We start from the raw sequence: 14,250 nt of genomic DNA, 5'->3' as shown, positions 1-14,250 counted from the left end.
CCCATTGTTTCCTGTAAGTCACTTATTAGCCATGAGAGTCCTAGTCTGGAGACAAAATTGTTGCACAAAGAAAGACTAAATCAAGAGAATACCAAATAAATGGAATGGAGCCCTCATGGCATTGGGCCTGGAACCTTTCTGAACTCTGGATTTGCCTATTAATAAACATCATTGTTTAAGCTAGTTTGAACTCGATTTTTCTGTAACTGGCAGCCCATAGCATCCTACCTGAAATAACTCTCCCTGCTGTTCACCAACCCTTGGGGAAAACTTTGAGAATCACCTATCCATCTCACAACTCTGAGGTCTAACAATTGCCCCTGTTGCAATTCCTCTTTACATATTGGCTGGTCCCACAGCCAACCTGGGGACATCATGCCTCAGGACATTTCAAAATCTGACCGAAGGTTTCCATTCTGTTGCTGAGGGTTGGATGAGGAAAAGGGTTATCCCTCCTGCCAGGAGATAGCCTGTGATGAGAGCTAATGTAGAGGAAGAGAGGTTGTACCCTTGGTGGTAGCTTTGGAAGGAATGGAGTGCCTGCAGGGCTACCACTGGCTTATGATGTTCTTTTATGTGAATTAGGGGGAAAAATGCCCTTCCCAAGACACTTTACTTCCATATGACGGTAAACTGTCGTAATACATTGATTTTGTTAGCACAAAACATTTTTCTTTCATTTGCCAGAAAATTGTCATAATGAATATACAAATGTATGCTATCTAGGGTGTAAATAGCTCTCTCTTAGATCTGGCACCATTGAGCATGACACCATCTGGACAAAGGAACGTGACAGCCTATTAGAGACAGAACACAGAATGCGGAACAGATGAGAAAGCTGGTGGAGACGTACTTATAATCCATTCACTTTTAGCTCAGACATGATTTTGATAGGTAAACAACTTTTAACAAGTAAACTGGAGAGATAAGGCTTTTCTTTTAACTTTGTATTTTAAAATAATTTCAGACTCACAAAAAAGGTGCCCCCCAAAAAAACAAACCCAACAACGCATCACCAAAAATAAAAATCAGTCCTCATATATCCTTCACCCAACTTCACAACTTATATAAAGAGAGTACAATTATGAAAATCAGGAAATTAACTTTGATATCATACCACTAATATACAGAGCTTATCCAGATTTTACTAATTGTCACACTAATGGTTTTTTATGGTCCTGGATCCAATCCAGAATCACACATTGCATTCAGTTCTCATATTTTCTCAGTCTCCTTCAACCTAAGGTAGTTCCTCAGTGTTTGTCTTTTATTACATTGACACTTTTGGAGAGTACTGGCAGTTATTTTGTAGAATGTGCTTCAATTTGGGTTTACCTGATGTCCTTCCTAATGATTCAAAATTCAGGTTGTACATTCTTGGCAAGAATACCACAGAAGTGATGCTGTGCCCTTCTCGGTGCATCATTTCAGGAGTCGCATGATGTTAATGTGTTAACTTTAATTATGTGATTTAGGTGCTCTGTGCCTTGTTTCTCCACTATAAAGTTACTCTTACTCTCTTTATAATTAATAAATATCTTGTGTTGAGATACTTTAAAAATATACTTATATCCTGTTTCTTATCAAACTTTGTCCCACCAATTTTACCACCCATTGGTGATTCTTACCTACAGAAATTATCAGTGTGGTATTGGCCAAATAGTGAGGTCAAAATTTCAACTTTACTTTTTAATGTTTATTTATTTATTTTTGACGGTGGGAGAGGGGCCAAGAATCCAAAGCAGGCTCCACACTGTCATTACAGAGCCTGACGTGGGGCTCAAGCTCTCAAACTGTGAGATCGTGACCTGAACAGAAGTTGGACACTTAACCAATTGAGCCACAGGCACCCCAAGATTTCAGCTTTAGAATTAAATTTGGAAAGACTCCCCAGAAGTAGGTGAGAAACATCGTGCAATCTGAGTGTATAATCTACTGACCAAGAGCAGGAGTTTTGCAGTCAGACAGACCTAAACTCAAATATTAGCTCCACTGGGTATTAGCTATGTGACTCTAAGCAAATTAACTTCTCTGATCATTAATTCCCTTATTGGTAAAGTAGAAATTATGGAGTCTACCATATAGAGTTTTTATAATGAATATAATAAATATAAAGCACTTTGCATAGTGTCTGGCACATGATAAATGCTCAGTGAATTTTAGTTATTGTTATAATTGTTATTGTAATGAAGCGGTTCAGGACAAGTCTTCCCCAAAATGTGCCACTTTAGCATGTGGACTGTTTTGAGCTGAAGGTAATTAAGACCTTGTGGGCTCAAGAGAAACTTTTTTTTTAATTAATTAATTTATTTTGAGAGAGAGAGAGAGAGCACGCACACATGGGCGCAGGTGCACAAGCGGGCGAGGGGCAGAGAGAGAGGGAGAGAGAATTCCAAGCAGGCTCCATACTGTCAGCACAGACCCTGACACAGGGCCCAAACTCGCTAACCATGAGATCATGACCTGAGCCAAAATCAACAGATGCTTAACTGACTGAGCCACGCAGGCACCATTCAAGAGAAACTTTTGCCCCTCTTTTAACTATGTAGAAAAATCTTCCCTGGGCGCCTGGGTGGCCCAGTTGGTTAAGCATCCGACTTCGGCTCAGATCGTGGGTTCGTGGGTTCGAGTCCTGCATCGGGCTGTATGCTGACAGCTCAGAGCCTGGAGCCTGCTTCAGATTCTGTGTGTGTCTCTCTCTCTTCCCCTCCTTCGCCATGTCTCTCTCTCCCTCTCAAAAATGAATAGACGTTAAAAAAACAATTTAAAATAAAATGGCTCAAATGGTAACCTTATAAAAGGGGGGAGGGCGCCTGGGTGGCTCAGTTGGTTAAGCATTCGACTTTAGCTCTGATCATGATCTCCTGGTTCATGAGTTCATGCCCCAGGTCGGGCTCCATGCTGACAGCTCAGAGCCTGGAGCCTGCTTCAGATTTTGTGTCTCCCTCTCTCTCTGCCCCACCCTGTTCATGCTCTGTCTCTCTCAAACATAAACAAACATTTCAAAAAAATGTTTTAAAAAAAGGGATCTTTCCCAAAATAAAAATATTGGCAGAGACAAATTTTATTTGAAGGCCCCATCTGTATGGCAGGGCAAACATCTAGTATGGATGAAATAATTCCTATCATAGAAACAGAGTACAATCAAAGACATTTCAGAACAGTTCCTGGTCAGAGAAAGGAATGCCTGCTCTTTAGCTTTGGACCAGTGTTGACTTTATGTCTTTCATTTCTTCCCTTTCCAAATAGGACACTGAGGTTATTTGTCTCTGCTTGCTACTGTATATTTGGGAATGAGAAAAGAGGGGACAGATAGCTTTTTTTTTTTTTTTTTTTTTTTTTTTAGCTTTTACACAACCAAAAAGAACCACATGTGTACCAGATGGAGATGCCTGAGCATCTCCCAGCGCTTTTAGCTGGATTCAGTGACTTTGGATAACATTCTCAGGGGTAGGGTGGAGAGGGATCTACTCTATATATGGGAGGAAGAGTAAAAGGGAAATTCATTGGCCAGAGAGCGAATTGTAGCAGACTGACCATGTGTTTTCCAAGCTCATTTTTTTTCCTCCTAGGTACTAAGTTAAATTACATTTCTCAGCTTCTCCTGCCATTAGAGGGGGGCCACTTGGCTTGAGTTCTGACCAATGAGATGGGGAAAAAGCTATCTGATACTCCTAGGCCTAGTCCATAGCCCACAATCCTCTGTGCTCTCTTTTGTCTCCCCTCAGTGAGACTGATGTCAACATCTAGGGCAATACTAGGTTCTGAAAGACTGCACAGAGCAGAAACCCCCAGCTGACCACATTGAACTCTTTGTGAACAACGAATAAATATTTATTGTATTAGGCCACTGAGATTTGGAATTATTTATTACACAGAAACTAGTGTTAATTATGCTGACTAAGAAAATCTCCACCGTACTAATTTAACATGCTAAATGTTACACAACAATGGGCAGCTAAATGTTTATTCAGAGATTCAAGATCCATTAAATACATTATTTCCGTTGGATGATTTCTGACCAGCCAGTTTGGTAAATAAATTTTAATTTTCTAAAGGTTGCCTTCAGAATACAAATATACCTGCCCATAATGGAACAATGGATGTCATAACTGAATGTGCCCAAGGGGTGGGCTAGAAAAGGATACCAAATGAAGTAGGTAAAGCCTTAAAGTGGGTAAAGCCTAGGTCCAATCCTGAGTCAAGATCAGAGACAGTCTCTCATCCAAGGTTCAACCAAGCAAAGAGAAACCACCATGGGTGTTTAGAAGAGAGACTCTACGGTGAGAGAAAGAGGAAGAGGCAGAGAAGCTAATCTGAAGACAGTGAAGCAACACAGACATTAGCAACAGCACAAAGCCACCACCACCCTTAGACTGAAAAACAGGGAAAAGGTGGTTTAATTGAAGCCCAGGAGTTATGATCACCCAGCAGAAGAGGCAGTCAAGGCAAGCATATCCCCCAAAGGTGCAGGAGACTTTGGAAGAAGGGCAGCAGTTTTGGAGATGCCACCCAAGGGAAGGAGAGTAAGATTCTACCATTCTGTCACTAGTGCCGCCCAATGGCTAATGCCAGCTGGAATCCAAGTGACTCGGGGGCCTGAGAAAGACAGCCTTACAGGAGCCAGTCCACCTGCCTTACTGAGCAGGGTAGGCAGGCCACAGGCAAAGGATCTGAGCACACGAAAGTGTAGGACATGCAGAAACTCTAAGGAAGAGATGTAGAACACTCTATTCTCAGTAAAATCAAAGCTCAAGGGTTAGAGCAACTTAAAAGAGCATTGCAGTCAAAGGTGGGACATTTTTAAATGTTCTTGCTTCTCAGAGATGCTGTTCTACTTGTTGTGATTAAAGTCACCACTTTTTTATTTTTATTCTAGGTCATGGAAGAGCCAGCATGTGGGGGAACTTTATTCCTATGTCCAAATATGAAATCTGTTCAGATGTAGCTTCCTTCTCCTTCAATTTTTGTAAGCAAATTTGATTAAGTGTTTGAAAACTGCAGAAATGAAAGGTGGAACACAGTCTGCCACTGCTAATTCGCAGCTCTGTGATATTGGGCAAACCACTTAACTGACTTCTGCGGTTCTATTTTTCTCATCTCTCAGATGGACACATACCTTCTTCCTTATCTCATTGGCCTATTGGAATGATCATAGTTTTTGTCTGGTTGGTTGATTGGTTTTAATGAGACAATGTGAAATACTGGTATACAGAAAAGCATCATATAATGTAAAACATTATACATATTAACATGCTCCAAATCTATCTTCCCACCATTCTATCCTTTGTTTTGCGGGTCAGCTTTACTGAGATATAAATTAAATACAATTAATTTCATTAAGGTAAGTAAGTGTACAATTCAATGAGTTTTGGCCAATATATATAGATATGTAACCACTGCCACAATCATGATACAGAATATATCCACTGACCCCCAAATTATCCCTGGTGCCCATTTACATTTTTATGTTTTCAGTCAGTACATACTCAAGAGAAATGAAAACATACATCCACACAAAAACTTGTACATAAATATTCATAGTAGCATTATTCATAATAGCCCCAAAGTGGAAACAACCCAAATGTCTATCAACTATCAAATGGGTAAGTAAAACATGGTATATCCTTGCAGTGGAATATTATTCAGCCATGAAAAGAAACGTACAGACGAAAAGAAACCAGTCACAAAAGACCACATATTATATGATTTCACTTATATGAAATGTCCAGCATAGGCAAGTCTATAGAGATGGAAAGTAGGTCAGTGTTTCTCTAGGGCTGGGGGTTAAGGGGAAATGGGGAGTGACTGCAAATAGGTATGAGGTTTCCTTTTGGGGTGGTAAAAATGTTCTAAAATTGATTTTGGTGATGACTGCACAATTCTGTGAATATACTAAAAAACCATTGAATTGTACCCTTCGAATGGATAAATTGTATGGTATATGAATTATGTCTCCACTAAGCTCTTACCAAAAAACTAATTCAGGAATTAAAGGAAATCTAAAACACAATTCCAAGCACAATATTTCATTATAGTTTTTGTATACTATTTTTTCTTCAAAGTTACAAGAGCATTGCTATAAATTAATAACAAAGGAAGATCACATCCACAATCCTAATAGCCTAAGAAAGCAAACTATTTGATTATTTCATATCCCTCCTTCACCTCATCTTTGAGTATGTTTGCTTGATTTACAGTCATAAATGGTACAGACTCGATTAGTAGGTTGCTTTCATCAGTTAACATTTTTCCATATTGCTACATAGTTTTCACTGTGATCATTTTGAGAAATACATGACATTCCACCTAACCGACCACATTCCTCTCTCCACTCAGACACCCACGTCAGAAAGCTGAGCTATACCTACGTTGCTCTTGTCACTACCCTAGTTCAGAACAACGTACTCTCTTGCCTAAATTACTGCAAATGTTTTCTAACTGGTGCCCTTGCTTTTTGTGGTCTAGCAATCCATCCTCCACACAGCAGACAGGCCTAAAACTGGTGTCTTCAGTGATTCCCAACCAACTATGCATGAGAGGCCAAACCACTCCAATGGCTCACAGACCGCTTCAGGCTGGGCTCTTGCCTGCATTTTCAGCCTCATTACCCCCTGTCCCCTACCCTACTCCATATCCCCTGTGTTCACTGAAATGCACACAGCATAGCGTGTGGGGTTTACTCTGCCCAGAATAACTCACCCACACTGCCCCCTCCTGTCCTCTCGGCAAACTCCTACTTCTCCTCTAAGGTTTGGCATAAACATTGCCTCCATGGAGGAGCATCTCCTATCCTCCCCAGGAGGGAGGTACTCCCACCTCCATACTCCTAGATACCTTCGTACATATCTCCATTTTGTATTGTACTTCCCATGCATGCTCTATGACTACCTCTCTCCCCAGAGTAGGAATTATGCTGTCTTCAGCTTCCAGCACTTCAGCATCTGGCACATAGTACGTCCCAGGAAATGTCATTTCAGCAATTTAAGATTTATAACTACTGGGGCGCCTGGGTGGCTCAGTCGGTTAAGCATCTGACTTCGGCTCAGGTCATGATCTGACCTGAGTCAGGTTTGTGAGTTCGAGTCCCATGTCGGGCTGTATGCTGACAGCTGGGAGCCCGGAGCCTGCTTTGGATTCTGTGTCTCCCTCTCTTCTCTCTCTGCCCCTCCCCTGCTCCTCTCTCTCTCTCTCTCTCTCTCTCTCTCTCTCTCTCTCTCTCTGTCTCAAAAATACATAAACGTTACAAAAATAATAAAAATAAAAAATAAAAATTATACCTACTGTGCTAATTCACTATTTCCAGGCACTATTCAAATCACTTTCCACATATTATCTATTTAATCCTCTAAACAACCTTACAAGGTAGGTATTATTATTATTATTACCATTTTAAAGATGAGAAGACTGAAGAAGTTAAATAAGATGCCCCAAATCATTACAAAGCTAGTAAGCGACAGGGTCAAGATTTGAACTTAGGCAGTGTGATTCCATGCTCCTGATCACTACACTGAACTACCTCTTGAAGAAATAAGCCATTCTTTATTGCCATATGCATAGGTTACTTGTAATCTGTCTATCCTTCCCTCCCTCTCTCCATCACTCTCTCTGATATAGATGGCACTGTAATACACAATTGTATGTATAGCTTATTTTCCTTATTTTGAATTTGGCTTAAGATAAATCCCTATGAGTAGAATTTAAAGATACATTACAAGATGACGTTTTTTGGATCTTCAATGTCCAATAACAACTTTACTTACCATGACATAGCTTGTGCTGAAGACGTGAAAGTGTCAAGGCCTCGGGCCATCCCAGCTGATACAGGATCAGGCAGATGGGGTCAAGTACTCTGAAGGCTGAAGATGGCTGCAGGAGAAGTGCAAGAAGGGACAAACTGGTATGAATCTGCCTCGGCTGGCAGTTGGCCTAACTTCACAATATAGCCCTTGATCTAATTTTAGGATGAAAGAATGGAAAACACTTCGATGTTGCTTCTCAAAATGTCCAAGTATTAATGACTTAGTGGCCAAATTACAGCGCCAGTCCTCTCAGTGACACTCCTTTATGCCATGAAGTAGGTTAACACTGAGCCGTACGAATATACATTTTTGAAGCCAGCCACCCTGTAAGTCTGACTGCTCTGTGACTCTTGTTTGGAAGCCCAAGCTAGCCCAGAAGAGGTATCCTGTGGAGAGTGACGATCAGCCCAAGCTGCTCCAGCCGTCCCAACCTAGGTGCCAGACATGGAAATGAAGGAGCTACCTTGGACATTTTAGCTCCAGGAGACACGTGTGGAGGAATAACGGAAGAAACAAACCGTGACCCGAAGTCAGGCCTCAGATGTATGGCTGCAGTTAAACCAGCCCGGCCATCTATGGTCATTTGAGCCATCCCAGCCACTTAGGCATCATCACGAATAGACGAGCTGTTTCCCCTGAGTGCTGTCCAAACTCCAGATCCACAAAATTAAGAGCATAACACATGCTGTTTACTGCTGCTAAACAAACAAAACCTTTTTTTTATCCACCCTGAAATTTGAAAAAGATCATTTGAATGAGAAACGCTGGCTGAAAATAAGTGCGCTTCCTTCTCTACCTAGCCGCTGACTTGGCTCCCATGTAAAAGCAGCTGCTCACCATTGGCAAGGATTTGATCCAGAGTCACACGTGTGACCTCTCAGAGCAGCAGCAGCAGTGGCTGCTGAAGGCTTATCCTGGCAGTTTTCTTCCTCTGCTTTACCCCCAGAGGACCAAGGGTGATCCGTGAAAGCTGGCGCTCCTCGGACTGGTGGAGGGCGCTCCAGCCACTCGGCTGCCTATGCTACAGGGCTACCTCCGCCTGATAGAGGAGGGAAAACTCTGGCTTTCACCGTAACCCAACCTGGGGTCAAATCCCAGCTCCATCACCTAAACTGGTGATATAATTCTGGTCGTATAATTCTGAGCAGCTTAATGAATGTGGAGGCCCTGGATTTTCTCCTCTTTGAAATGAGGACAGTAACACCTAACTTAGTAAGTGTGCTTTCAGGGTTAAATGAGCCTTACCTCCCTGGCATTCCATAATAATGACAGCTACTGTTTACTGAGCATCAAAAATGACTTCAAATTCCTTATCACCATCCTCAGGTGGTTGCTCAACACTGCCTGGCAGTTTCAGAAATACTGCCTGGCAATTTCAGATGTAAATTGGATGTTGCACTATTTTACATTCACATCCTTCCTCTCTCAAGCTTCCCTCAGACCCTTGTTCTCATCACTCCATGCTGATGACCTCACCGCAGGTTTCACGGATAAAGGAGAAGGAAGCTACCTCCTCTTTCCGTCATCAAACCTAAACTGCCCCCTGCATCTGCATTTACTTCTCCTTTCCTCTTTCAACAGTGGAGGAAGGGCCCCTCCTCCCATTGCAGGCCTGTCCATCCATTTGTGTTCTAGATCCCTTCATCTTTCCCCTCTCCACTGATCATTCTGTCAGCACTCAAATAGGCTCCACTATCTCCCATCTTTGGAAACCTTCCTTTGAGCCCTGCACTCCCTCCAGGCACTGCCCTGTTTCTCTGCTCCCTTTCTGGCAGACTCTCGAAGTTTCTACAGACCCCATCTCTACTCCATCACCTCTGCACTCACTAGCTCACTCGGATTTGGATTCCAGCTTCACCACTCCTCTGAGATTGTCTTTGTCACGGTCGCCAATGGTTTTTTATTGTTAACAGCAATGTCTACTTCATTGTTCTTTCCACTTCTCAGCAGCATCAGGCTAGCTTGGACTTTCTGAAATATTCTCCTCTCCTACTTCCAGTGAAACCATAATCTCCTGGCTTTCCCCTTCTTTTGTGGGGGTCTCCATCCTCGGTCTTCTTTCCTTTCTCAACACCATGTGTCAATGTTGATACTTCTCAAGATTCGATCCTGGCTCCTCTTCTATTCCTACATGTTTCCCTAGATGACCTCATCCACCACGAACTTGAAATACAATATTATGCTGATGCTTTCAAATGTGTATCTATAGTTCAGGCCTCTCTCATCCACCTCCAGACTCACGTATCTGCCTGCCTAGTTCATGTAACTACTTTGAAGCTTACCTCTTCCAATTCCACTCTCTTGCTTAAATCAAGAACCAGAAGTATCCTAGACCTGTTCCTTTTCCTAACTCCCTACATTAGTCTAATAATTTCTGTTAATTTTACTTCCAAAATAGGTCTCAGAACTGTCCCCTTCTGTCCATCTCTGAAGCCATACTCCCATCACTCTCATCTGAACAGCTCCCTCCTGTTGGATCTCTCCCTGCTTTTCCTCTTGCCCCTGCTCCTCCCCATTCCCTACGTAACATCCAGAGTTCTCTTTCTCAACATAAACAAATCAGTTATTGTCACTTGTCCACTTCAAAACTGTCAGTAGTTTCCCATTATGCTTAGAACAATCCAGACTGTTTGCTATGGACTGCCAGGCCTCTGGCCCCCAAACCCTGCCTACACCTTCAACCTCATCTGAACCCACTCTTCTCCCTTGTGATGCTCCAGCCACACTGGCCTTCTGGAAGTTCCAAACATTCCTATCCCATGGCCTTTTGACTGTGGTGCCCTCTGTCTTACTCGTCACCTAGATGGCACCTTCTCATATTTTGGATCTTTATCGGTTATGAATGGTCTTTCTTGCCAGCAAATAAAAAGAACCTCATCTAAGAAAGGCTAATACACATGGAAGTTTTTCTCTTATAACAAAATTTCCAGAAGTCAGTATTCTAGGGCTGGCACAGCAGCTCCATGAGACCAGAGGAACTTGGCCTCTCCCTAGATTTCATCTCTACCATCCTTCATATGCTGACCTCCCGTGTCTGGCCTCATCCTTGCTGCCTCATGGTCAGAAGATGGCTCCTACACTTTAAGGCCTTCACTCCATATCCCAGGCAGAAGAAGGGGAGCTAGGGGGCAAAGCCTACTTCTCTAACTTTTCATTACACAGAATTTCAAACATAAAAAATAGAATAATATAACAGGCCCCTCATGGATCCATCATGCAGCCACAATAATTATGAACTCGTAGCCAATCTTGTTTCGCCTCCCCACACACTTCTCCCTTTCCACTTACTATTTTGAAGCAAGTCGCAGACGTTGTATTGTTTTTTCCCAAAATGTTTCGCTATATATCTCTAAAAGACAAAGCTCTTCCTTTTTTAAATATAACCACGATACCATTACCACACAAAAAATGAACAATTCCTGGATATCATCAAATATCTGGATTTCAAATTTCCAATTGTCCCAGAAGAGTCATATTTTTTATACTTAAAAGTATCCAAATAAGACCAATACTTGCCATGATGTGTTCTTGATGTCTTTGAATCTATAGGATTCCCTTTTATCTTTTTTTTCCTCTCAATTTATTTTTGAGAAATCAAGTCATTTGTTCCCAGAATTTCCCACAATCTAGATTTTCCTGATTTCATCCTGATGGTATCCTCTGTCTTCCGTGTCTTATAAACTCACAGTTGGATCTACAGGTTTCATTAGACTCAGGCTTGGTTTTTTGTTACTGTAGCTTTTGTTCATTTGTTTGTGTGTTTGCTTGCTTGTTTGTTTGGCAAGACTGCTTTGTAGGAGGTGATGTGTTCTGCTGTCTGGAGTCACCTAATATCTGATTGTCTCTCTTTTTGTAATATTAGCAGGTTTTGATGATTAATGTCTAGATCCATGAATTCATTAGGTTATAAAATGTTGGTACATTAATTCAATCATTCTTTCTTCATTTATTAGTTGGAATACTTTTATAAAGAGAAACTTGCTCCCCCTATTATTAGGTTACCCAATGGATACAGACAATAAAGGAAAGGTAAAATACTTGATTCTTTTCTTTAGTTTGCTAGTTTTCAAAATAATGAGTTGACTCACTAGCACCCTCCAATGATGACCACTCAGGGATCCTTTTTTAAAAAATTGTCTTTATGGAGGCGCTTGGGTGGCTCAGTCAGTTGAGTGTCTGACTTTGGTTCAAGCCATGATCACATGGTTCATGGGTTCCAGCCCCGCATCAGGCTCTGTGCTGACAGCTCAGAGCCTGGAGCCTGCTTCAGATTTGGTGTCTCCCTCTCTCCCTGCCCCTTCCCTGCTTGCTCTCTCTCTACATATATCTCAAAAATAAATAAACATTTAAAAAAACTTTTTAAGGAGTCTCTCAAAAAAATAAAATAAAAAATAAAAAAGTTGTCTTTATGAACTTATAGATTTAAACATATTTGACATATTTTGACATACATTGCAATTCTCCATATTGATGCTCAAATGGTCCCATCTCTGACCTTTGGGAGTGTCCTTACATTGGTTCACCATTTCCTTTTCTATGAGAAAAACTAAAGCTTTCTTGAAACATCATTTGGCCAGTTTCCACGTCTGTCTCACTGGCCAGAGTTATGTCACATGGCCACCCTGAGCTTGATGATGATGGCAGACAAAGTTTGAGTCATTCATCATCTCTTCCAAGAGGCTTCCCCTGGTGCCCTATCTAAAGAATATACCCCCCTATTATTCTGAGGAACTCTATCCTGTTTACTTCCTTTACACTACCAACCAGAAACTGTGGTTATTTTATTTGTCCATTTGTTAAGAGTCTGAACTGCATCACTGGGCTGTGAGCTTCATGACATTTTCCCTAGCACAATACCTGCAGATGTACACAGAAGATACTCAGTAGGTATTTGTTGAATAAATAAAGGTAGGCACGTCTATTATCTCCATTGTATACATTATATACAGTGCTGTCCAATACCGTAGCCAGTAGCCACATGTTGCTATTTCAATTAATGTAGTATAACTACTATGGAAAACAATGTGGAAGTTCTTCAAAAAATTAAAAACAGAACTACCATATAATCCAGCTATCCCACTTCTGGGTACGTATTCAGAGGAATCAAAATCAGGATCTTAAAGAGCTCTCTGCACCCCTGTGTTCACCACAGTGCTCTTCACAGCTGCCAAGACATTGAAACAAACTAAATGTCCGTCAACAGACAAATGGATTAAAAAATGTTGCACACAGATACAATGGGATATTATTCAGCTTTATATAAGAGGAAACCCTGCCATTTGCAACAGCAAATGAACCTAGAAGACATTATGCAAAGTGAAATAAACCAGACACAGGACAAATACTACATGATGCCGCTTCTATGAGGAATCTAAAATTGAAGCTCACATAAACAGAGAATAGAATGGCAATTGCCAGGGCCAGGAGGAGAGGGAAATAGGAAAGTGTTAGTCAAAGGGTACGAAGTTACAGTTAAGCAAGATAAGTCTTAGAGATGTATGGCATAGATGGTGCAGCATAAATACCGTATCCATACTTATAAATTTGCCAAGAAGGTGGTTCTTATGTTAAGTGTTCTTACCACATGATAAATGATAATAATCATCATCATAATAATAAAGAGGACAGAAGGAAGCTTTTGCAGGTGATGGATAAGTTTATAGCATAGATTGTAGTAATGGTTTCATGGGTCTACACTTACGTCCAAACTCATCAAGATGTAGACATTAAATATGTGTAGCTTTTTTATATGTCAATCGTACCTCAATAAAGTGGTTTCAAAAATAATTACATAAAAATGCAAATTAACTTAAATTTAAAATCCAGTTTCTTAGTCACACTAGCCATATACTGACTACTCAAAAACCACATCTGAATAGTGACTACCACCATGTAGATCTAGTGCATTTTACCTCATCACAGAATTCTACTGGAAAGTGCTGGATAGAAGAAGAAATTGGCTGAGGGGTAAATTAGCCAAGGTCATACAGCTACTAAGAGGAGGAGTTGGGATTCAAACTCATGTCTGAGTGACTTTAGAGCTAGAACTCAACACTGTAACACAGTCATCATTCTGTTATTACTTGCTTACTCCTGCTTTCCACTTCAGACCCTCTAACGGAATTTACAGGGAGCTTCAAGCCTGGCTACCTCACAGAGTGACCAACTGTCCTAATTTACCTGGGCCTGAGGGCGTTCCCGGGATGCAGAAAAATTCTGGGCAAACCGTTGTTAGAAAACAAAATTCAACCAGGTAAATTTGAAGATCCAGTTGGCTTTATTAAGCAATTCATGATTTGGGCAGTATGCCATCTAGCAAGTAGAAACGGAGCTCTGCAGAATATACAAAATGGAGGGTTTTTACAGGAAAAAGGGTGGGGCAAGAAGCTGTTCACAAAAAGAAAAGGTCACCTTCCCTTAGCGGGAGGGATGGTGGGTCTTATCAGGT

The 14,250-nt window shown here is 41.3% G+C and overlaps 1 protein-coding gene across 2 annotated transcripts in view; it reads left to right on the top strand.

Moving 5' to 3' along the window:
• The window catches only part of PANK1 (pantothenate kinase 1), a 101,040-nt gene that overhangs the window by 24,319 nt on the left and 62,471 nt on the right, over nt 1-14,250 (top strand). Inside the window, exon 3 of one of the 2 annotated variants that reach the window (XM_045438173.1) lies at nt 13,912-14,055. The exons of the other annotated variant lie outside the window; for it this stretch is intronic. The gene's annotated coding sequence lies outside the window, so the exon portion shown is untranslated. The remainder of the gene's footprint in view (nt 1-13,911; nt 14,056-14,250) is intronic. 2 annotated transcript variants of the gene reach the window in all.

This window comes from Leopardus geoffroyi, chromosome D2 (genome assembly GCF_018350155.1).
Source record: "Leopardus geoffroyi isolate Oge1 chromosome D2, O.geoffroyi_Oge1_pat1.0, whole genome shotgun sequence".
Classification (NCBI taxonomy): domain Eukaryota; kingdom Metazoa; phylum Chordata; class Mammalia; order Carnivora; family Felidae; genus Leopardus; species Leopardus geoffroyi.
This window is presented reverse-complemented; position numbering and strand designations above follow the sequence as displayed.